The sequence below is a fragment of the Lucilia sericata genome, unplaced genomic scaffold, assembly GCF_015586225.1.
Source record: "Lucilia sericata isolate MDLA Ls3-8-SP2 unplaced genomic scaffold, ASM1558622v1 Contig000649F_arrow, whole genome shotgun sequence".
NCBI classification, from domain to species: domain Eukaryota; kingdom Metazoa; phylum Arthropoda; class Insecta; order Diptera; family Calliphoridae; genus Lucilia; species Lucilia sericata.
Window position 1 is genome coordinate 103,054 of NW_023994655.1, and position 7,022 is coordinate 110,075.

The following is a 7,022-nucleotide window of genomic DNA, read 5'->3' on the forward strand; positions in this document are numbered from 1 at the left end:
ATTTAATGAGGACCCAGAATATATATACTTTTGTGGGTCTATGACCAATATTTCTATGTGTTACAAACGGAATGACAAAATCAATATACCCCCCATCTTTTTTGATGGTGGGTATAAAAACACAAAAATAAGAATTGTGAGACAATAACAAAAAAACGACCATTACAGTCTAAAACGATTAAAATCGGATAAATAGTTGAAATATAAAAAATATATGATGTCAAATTTAATACTTGTTGAATAAAATCTTCAAAAATGTGAACTTTGAACCTCAATAAAATGTAAATCGTAATGAATTTGAAATTTTGGAGAACTTTAAACTTTTTTATAACAATGATTATCTGTACCAAGTTTCATCAAAATCGGAAAGCGTAGGGTACAAAATCCGTTCGAAAATTTTTGAAATGGCCCAATATATAATAACGTCATTAATTTTTCATAATTCATCATGATCATCAAAGAGTTCAAAATTGTTAAATTTTTATGGAAATTAAGTAGTTTATTTTACTAAAAGTTCATTTACATGAGGACCCCTTATTTTCCCAATCTATTTTTTTATATTTTGTTGAGTACTCCACAAACTGTTTTTGGTAAAGAAATAAAGAAAATGGAAGATACAGCTTTTACGATATAATTGGCTCAAGGAAAATTGTTAATATCACACAGTGGGGCAGAATGGAAATTTTTTGGAAATAAATCTGGCATTTCTAAACGGCTGATCCGATCGGGATAAAATTTGGCGTGAGCGTAGCCAAGGAGTATTCGAGTTTAAGTTTTGAAGATGAACCCTGCAGATGCCCCAGGGACGGCGCTGTGGCGGCTCAAAGTAGGGTACCTACGACATGTAAAATTTTTAAACTCGTGCCATTTTTTTGTTTTTCACCCAAATACAAAGATTTTTATATTTTGTGAAAGCGCTCGACGAGATCTTGAAAAAACATGCTTGGACATACTACTTATCTCTTATAATATCCGAGTTATAGGCATTTAAAAATTTAGTGATACAAAATTTACCATACCTTGGTCCGCCTTTTTTTGAATACCGGGCGTAATTTTGGACCAAATGGACTCAATTTTTTCTTGTTAGTTAGACAACAAAATTTCCAATAATATACAAAAAATTTCAGATCAATATCGTTTACAGATCCAAAACTATACGTTTTTTAATTTAAAAATTCAAAAATTTTTAGATTTTTGGCATTTTTTTGCCAAAAATGTGTCTTAACTCTTTTATTAATAAAATAAAATTTTTATTAAGAACATATAACAATTTTATAGTTTTCTAAAAGGCATCTTTACGCAGAACGCTTTGGCGTAAAAAACTTGTCCTATTTTTTGAAAATGTTGCCACTGCGTCCTTCCGAATATGACCTATTTTTTATCAAAACTTCAACTTTGGGCGACATGTTCTAAAATCCCAAAGCTGGGATCAGAAAACTGAAAGCAGTTTTGGAAACCTCAATATGTTTTCTATTTACTCCAAAAGTATTTTCCCAGCCCTGAAAGAAATGTGGACCCTATGGGCAAAAAAGTAAAAAATCCCATTTGTGGGATTTTCATTCCTATTTTTGGGAATTGCGGGATGCCCTTTGACCTTTTCAATTTTTTTTTTGCATATTCTTATTTGAAATGACAAATTTAACAAGCGTTGAAAATTTCATTGAGTTTTGTTCATAAATAAAGATTTTGTCATATATTACATATTTGTTTAATTTCTAAAACTATGATTTATATCAAAATTTTAATAGGATCGCAGATAGCTACAACAATTTAGTCCATATTTATCCCTTAATATCATTTTTTAGTTAGATATGGAAATTCTCGACCCTTTACAAAAAATTTCAAGCCAATATCTCAATTACATTCAAAAATATGTTCATTTAAACCTGTGTCCTTTAATTTCATCTTTTTCATATTTTAGTATTAAGTATGACAGAACATATTTAAATCTTATATTTACCTATTTTCTATTTAATTGCTTATCCTATCCTATTATGCTTAAATTTTAAAAAATTTATAACTATTTTTTACCTAAATTTTTTCGACAGATCATTTCGCTCTGTTTCGTTTATGATCATGTAGGTAAAAATATACAGGTAATGATAATTTCGATTCATTCACTAATAAGAAATATCAATGACTGAATTACAGGTTATAGTAATATTGTCCTAAATGTTAATAGGTAGACAATTCGTAATTTTTTACTTTGGAATACCTGTATCGGAAATGACAAGAATTGGTATATAAGTAAACTTCTCAGATTTTAAGTACCATAATTAATAAATCTACAATGAAGTACGAAGAGTTGTGTTCCGTTTTATGGAGTGTATCTTCAAAAAGGCCAGAAAGAATTGAAGACATTTCAAATTATATAAAAACTACATATAGTAGAAAAGTAGACAAAACAGGCATATCAAAAATTGAAAACTTTTTGATGTAAAAAGTAAGTCTGTGGATGGAAATCAAAAGTAATTTCGATTAAAATTTTGTAGTTGGATAGAAACTACTACGGAAATCTCAACTTACAACACATCAACAGGAGCGCCTTGCAAGTCATACGAAGACTTATGTTCAAGGTCAAAAAAAAACAAGTAAGAAAGTATAGTCGGGCGTGGCCGACCATATGATACCCTACACCATTTATGAATATTATATGTGATTTATTTTTCATAATAAAGCATTTATCTTCAATATTCCATTGTTCCGATACATTTAAGCAATTTATGGATGAAAAACTAATTTTCTGAAAGAGGCTTTATATGGGGGCTAGGGGCAAATATGGACCAAGCCCGATAAAATTTTGTGAATATATTTATATTGACATAATATTTTATTGTGCTGAATTTCATCGCGATATTTGTGTTTAAAAGCTAATTTGGGACATTCAAGTAATTTTCTGAAGGGGACTTTGTATATACAAAATAATATACAAAAAATTTCAGATCAATATCGTTTACAGATCCAAAACTATACGTTTTTTAATTTAAAAATTCAAAAATTTTTAGATTTTTGGCATTTTTTTGCCAAAAATGTGTCTTAACTCTTTTATTAATAAAATAAAATTTTTATTAAGAACATATAACAATTTTATAGTTTTCTAAAAGGCATCTTTACGCAGAACGCTTTGGCGTAAAAAACTTGTCCTATTTTTTGAAAATGTTGCCACTGCGTCCTTCCGAATATGACCTATTTTTTATCAAAACTTCAACTTTGGGCGACATGTTCTAAAATCCCAAAGCTGGGATCAGAAAACTGAAAGCAGTTTTGGAAACCTCAATATGTTTTCTATTTACTCCAAAAGTATTTTCCCAGCCCTGAAAGAAATGTGGACCCTATGGGCAAAAAAGTAAAAAATCCCATTTGTGGGATTTTCATTCCTATTTTTGGGAATTGCGGGATGCCCTTTGACCTTTTCAATTTTTTTTTTGCATATTCTTATTTGAAATGACAAATTTAACAAGCGTTGAAAATTTCATTGAGTTTTGTTCATAAATAAAGATTTTGTCATATATTACATATTTGTTTAATTTCTAAAACTATGATTTATATCAAAATTTTAATAGGATCGCAGATAGCTACAACAATTTAGTCCATATTTATCCCTTAATATCATTTTTTAGTTAGATATGGAAATTCTCGACCCTTTACAAAAAATTTCAAGCCAATATCTCAATTACATTCAAAACAAGTAAGAAATTATAGTCGGGCGTGGCCGACCATAAGATACCCTACACCAGTTATGAATATTAAATGTGATTTATTTTTCATAATAAAGCATTTATCTTCAATATTCCCTTGTTCCGATACATTTAAGCAATTTATGGATGAAAAACTAATTTTCTGAAAGAGGCTTTATATGGGGGCTAGGGGCAAATATGGACCAAGCCCGATAAAATTTTGTGAATATATTTATATTGACATAATATTTTATTGTGCTGAATTTCATGGCGATATTTGTGTTTATAAGCTAATTTGGGACATTCAAGTAATTTTCTGAAGGGGACTTTGTATGGGAGCTAGGGTCAAATGTGGCCCGATCTTTATGAAATTTGGCAGGGTCATCAAGATTTCTATAAAACTTAGTTGTGCCGTATTTTATCGATATATCTGTATATTTAACATAATTATGAGCTCAGAAGCCCTTTTCGGGGGGTTCTGTTCTATGGGGGCTAGGTGAAATAATGGACCGATCTTAACCATTTTCAATAGGCTTCGTCCTTAGGTCAAATAAAACGTGCGTGCCAAATTTCATCCAATTATCTTGAAAATTGCGACCTGTACCTTGCGCACAAGGTTTACATGGACAGCCAGCCAGCCAGCCAGCCAGCCAGACGGACGGACGGACGGACGGACGGACATAGCTTAATCGACTCAGAAAACGATTCTAAGCCGATTGGTATACTTTAAGGTGGGTCTAGGACGAATATTTTTGTATGTTACAAACATCAGCACAAATCCAATATACCCTCCCCACTAAAGTGGTGTAGGGTATAAATATGTTCATTTAAACCTGTGTCCTTTAATTTCATCTTTTTCATATTTTAGTATTAAGTATGACAGAACATATTTAAATCTTATATTTACCTATTTTCTATTTAATTGCTTATCCTATCCTATTATGCTTAAATTTTAAAAAATTTATAACTATTTTTTACCTAAATTTTTTCGACAGATCATTTCGCTCTGTTTCGTTTATGATCATGTAGGTAAAAATATACAGGTAATGATAATTTCGATTCATTCACTAATAAGAAATATCAATGACTGAATTACAGGTTATAGTAATATAGTCCTAAATGTTAATAGGTAGACAATTCGTAATTTTTTACTTTGGAATACCTGTATCGGAAATGACAAGAATTGGTATATAAGTAAACTTCTCAGATTTTAAGTACCATAATTAATAAATCTACAATGAAGTACGAAGAGTTGTGTTCCGTTTTATGGAGTGTATCTTCAAAAAGGCCAGAAAGAATTGAAGACATTTCAAATTATATAAAAACTACATATAGTAGAAAAGTAGACAAAACAGGCATATCAAAAATTGAAAACTTTTTGATGTAAAAAGTAAGTCTGTGGATGGAAATCAAAAGTAATTTCGATTAAAATTTTGTAGTTGGATAGAAACTACTACGGAAATCTCAACTTACAACACATCAACAGGAGCGCCTTGCAAGTCATACGAAGACTTATGTTCAAGGTCAAAAAAAAACAAGTAAGAAAGTATAGTCGGGCGTGGCCGACCATATGATACCCTACACCATTTATGAATATTATATGTGATTTATTTTTCATAATAAAGCATTTATCTTCAATATTCCATTGTTCCGATACATTTAAGCAATTTATGGATGAAAAACTAATTTCTGAAAGAGGCTTTATATGGGGGCTAGGGGCAAATATGGACCAAGCCCGATAAAATTTTGTGAATATATTTATATTGACATAATATTTTATTGTGCTGAATTTCATCGCGATATTTGTGTTTAAAAGCTAATTTGGGACATTCAAGTAATTTTCTGAAGGGGACTTTGTATGGGAGCTAGGGTCAAATGAGGCCCGATCTTTATGAAATTTGGCAGGGTCATCAAGACTTCTATAAAACTTAGTTGTGCCGTATTTTATCGATATATATGTATATTTAACATAATTATGAGCTCAGAAGCCCTTTTCGGGGGGTTCTGTTCTATGGGGGCTAGGTGAAATAATGGACCGATCTTAACCATTTTCAATAGGCTTCATCCCTAGGTCAGATAAAACGTGCGTGCCAAATTTCATCCAATTATCTTGAAAATTGCGACCTGTACCTTGCGCACAAGGTTTACATGGACAGCCAGCCAGCCAGCCAGACGGACGGACGGACGGACATGGATTAATCGACTCAGAAAACGATTCTAAGCCGATTGGTATACTTTAAGGTGGGTCTAGGACGAATATTTTTGTATGTTACAAACATCAGCACAAATCCAATTTACCCACCCCACTAAAGTGGTGTAGGGTATAAAAGAAGGTCACACAAAAACTTTTTTCAATCTCAAATGAGGAAATTGCTGATACATTTAACGAAATGCTGAAAAAGGAAAACCAACCTATGGATATCGTACATATTGCAACAATTCTTCCTAATGCATCACCAAAACGACTTAAGCGAAAAATTTTACTGAAGAGGAAGCAATAGCGCTTATGTTGGAACTGGGTCTCAGTCGAAATAAGTACCAAATATTAGGGAAAGCTCTGCATGAAAAAGGACACAATATATTACCATCATATAAGGCGGTCCAGGAAAAAAAAAACAAACTATCCTACCATCACCTATTGCTGTTAATGATGTGGAAGCTTGTATTGATATATCATCTTTGCTCGAAAACACAGCATCAGGAATTGTGTCAGACTTTTCAGAAGACCAACTAAGGAAAATTCATAACTGTGATGTTGTCTTAATGTGTAAGTGAGGATGTGACGGTTTATCAGCACTTCCAGAATACAAACAAGCTTGTGGAAGTCGGACATTAGCAGACTACAAAAGTGTATTTATGTCATCATTAGTGTCATTACGAATTCGTTCATATTCCCTTAATCCATCATCGTCAAGCATCGGAAATTCATTTGAAGATATATGGATCAATACAACTCCGGGTTCAAAAAATTTTTGTAGACCCATTGATTTGAATATATAAAGGAGTCAAAGAAAACAACAAAAGATTTAGTGGAATATTTAAAAGATGAAATAAATGCACTGGAGCCCATTTGCATAAAAATAAAGGAATTCTCTATTAACGTATCATATCAGCTAAGCTTAACAATGATTGATGGAAAGGTCAGCAATGCCATAACAGAAACTTCTTCCTTCTGGAGATGCTCAATATGTAATGAGAAAAAGTCGCAATTCTCAAATATAAACAAAAGCAGAAGTATTAATGAAGAAGTCCTGTCTTTCGGAATTTCACCACTTCATGCCAGAATACGATTTTTGGATTACTTTTTACACATAGCATACGACCTCAAATATAGAAGTTTGCCAG